The sequence below is a fragment of the Mustelus asterias genome, unplaced genomic scaffold, assembly GCF_964213995.1.
Source record: "Mustelus asterias unplaced genomic scaffold, sMusAst1.hap1.1 HAP1_SCAFFOLD_2074, whole genome shotgun sequence".
NCBI lineage: Eukaryota > Metazoa > Chordata > Chondrichthyes > Carcharhiniformes > Triakidae > Mustelus > Mustelus asterias.
In genome coordinates, this window is record NW_027592019.1 from 54,914 (window position 1) to 57,947 (window position 3,034).

Genomic DNA, 3,034 nt, shown 5'->3' on the forward strand with positions numbered 1-3,034 from the left:
TCATCAAAATACTTTCCTACTCCCTAATTCTTTTTACTAGATATACATCTGAAATATCTGAAGTCACTATGACCGTTTTGCTCTCACACTCACCGAACACAGGATGGATTTCACAGAAATGACAAATGATAACTGAGGTTAATATGCTATAACAAGTGATACAATGAACCCATTTTCCCATCTACAAACAGCAAGCGAAACAATTTTCACGCACAGAATTCATCGTGGACTTTTAGTTTTATTGTTTTGGGTGAAATAATTGCCATCATGCATTGTATTTATTTGATTTTCCCACAGAAAACTCGGTCATCTAAAGTTTTGTTATAGTGAAGATTTGTAAATCATATTTGGAGGAGTAAGCTTGATGAAAGTCAATTAAGCTAAATCATTTTAACGGTAAGTGTTCTCTCTGGTCACAGCTTGCAGCAACTTTATGAATTGAATCTGTTTTTCATTATAACTTGAACATCAATTCCAGCATGCTTGACTCTCGTTGTCACAATTGCTGTTGAAGCTAATATTGCCGCTATTGTTGCTGAAATCATTGTTGTCGGCGCCTCTCTGGCCACAACTCGCACAACAAATTCCAACAACAACAATCTATCTGATATTTTCAGTGATGCTGCTTGAGAGCTAATGACAGGCCCAGGACAGATGGAAGGAATAAGTTGACAAGGAAATATTTAATTAATGGCATGACACCAGGAAGTTCAGTGGAACAAAGGGACCTTGGCGTGGTTCTGCACAGATCTCTGAAGACGAAAGGGCATGTTAGTAGGGTGCTGAAAAAGGCAAATGGGACAATTGCCTTTATCAATCGGGGCATAGATTAAAAAAGGAGGGAGGTCATGTGAAAGTTGTGTAGAGTTGGTAAGGGCCCAAGCTAGAGTATTGTGTGCAGTTCTGGGTGACACATTATCGAAAGGATATGATTGCACTGGACGGGATGCAGAGGAGTTTCACCAGGATGCTGCCTGGGATGGAACATTTAAGTTATGAAGAGTTTCCATAGGCTTGTGTTGTTCTCGTTGGAGCAGAAAAGACTGAGGGGCGACCTGATCGAGGTGTACAAGGTTATAAGGGCCATGGACAGAGTGGATAGGGAGCAGCTGTTCCTCTTATTTGAAGGATCAGTCACGAGGGAACACAGATTCAAGGTGAGGGGGCTAAGGTTTAGGAGGGATGTGAGAATTTCTTTTTTAACTGGAGGGTGTTGACAGTCTGGAATGCTTTGCCTGAGAGGGTGGTGGAGGCGAGTTGCCTCACATCCTTTAAAAATTACCTGGATGAACATTTGGCACATCATAACATTCAAGCCTATGGGCCAATTGCTGGTAAGTGGAACGTCAATGTTTCTAGCGTGTCAGTACAGACTCGATGGACCGAAGGGCATCTCCTGCACTGTATGGTCCTATGATTCTATGAAATCTGCAATGATTTTCTGAAAAAGAAGTCTGGGATATTTTACAGAAATGAAGTGTGTGTCCCTAAGATTAAGGTCTGATGCGAAATATGACAACCATTGCTGGCACGCCCTCGATGCTGCCACTCGGCAACAGCCTGGATTACAGGCTGAAGTCTCAGGAGTGAGCCTTGACCCTAAAACTTTGTAACTCAGAAGCAGGACTAACAGATTCTGAACAGGACAGTCACTTACAGAGCAACGAAGGTTCCTGTGATCTTGAGAGAACGCCTGTTCGTCGGCCCTGAGGTTTTTGTTCAGAGACAGATAAGTTTTAAACCACTGCGATTTTCAACCCATCGAAATAGAAGGCAGTGTTCTGGATTCCTGTTCGAATGATCTTTAAGGGAAATCTCTTTTCTGTCTTACTCTGACCAGCCTCGAATCATCCCTTGGTAAAAACTGTGATTGTTCTTCGACTGTTATCCCGAAGTAAACTAAAACTCAGAAAGTAGTTTGTGTGCTGTCTGTGCCAATACAGATCAGGATTAAAGAGATTTGTTTTATAAGTACAATCTGTAATCACACTGTCTCCTTCAGTCACGTAGAGTTCTGTCTTGGATTGTGATACCGAATCTGCGCGAATCCTCCCTGAAATAAAAATGAACGTTGGGTTGTGATGGAAGTATGACATAAGTACATACGGCCATACGTACCGAGTACAAACCACAATATAATGAGATGACGGGACGACATGGGATCCATTCTGACTCTCCCAACAAAACCTCTGGAATAGCAGTTCTATTTACTGCTGTCATCTGTTGCAGTAAAGTGAGAAACGGGTTGACATCGAGATTACAGCAGGAGAAGAGCTCGTGCCTAGTGCAATTCCGCTGCTGTCATCATGTTCCGATTGAGGTAACTGGGTTTTCACAGGAGATTGTGTTTTCGGATGTATTTTCCATTTCCTCCTGCGCCACCTGGCCGCATCACGCAGAGCATCATTAAGTGAACGGAGGAGGAGAGACAGACTCTGTTAGAGCACTAGGATGGGCTGGGTTCTCCCTCCCTCCCTGTCTCAGCACTCTTGGAACTGTGATGTGGTGGCCATTACAGAGACTTGGTTATCTCAGGGTCAGGACTGGGTACTTCAAGTGCCGGGTTTCAGATGTTTCAGGAGGGACAGAGAAGGAGGCAAAAGAGGTGGGGGAGTGGCACTGTTGATCAGGGATAGTGTCACAGCTGTAGAAAAGATGGATGCCACGGAAGGAATGTCTACGGAATCTCTGTGGGTGGAGGTTAGGAACAGGAAGGGGTCGGTAACTTTACTGGGTGTTTTCTATAGGCCGCCCAATAGTAGCAGAGATGTGCACGAGCAGATTGGGAAGCAGATTCTGGAGAGATGTGATAATAACAGAGTGGTCGTGATGGGAGATTTTAATTTCCCAAATATCGATTGGAATATCCCTAGGGTAAGGGGTTTAGATGGAGAGGAGTTTGTTCAGTGTGCACAGGAGAGCTTCCTGACGCAATATGTGGATAAGCCTACAAGAGGAGAGGCTGTGCTTGATTTGATATTAGGGAATGAACCTGGGCAGTTGTCAGATCTATCAGTGGGAGAGCATTTTGGTG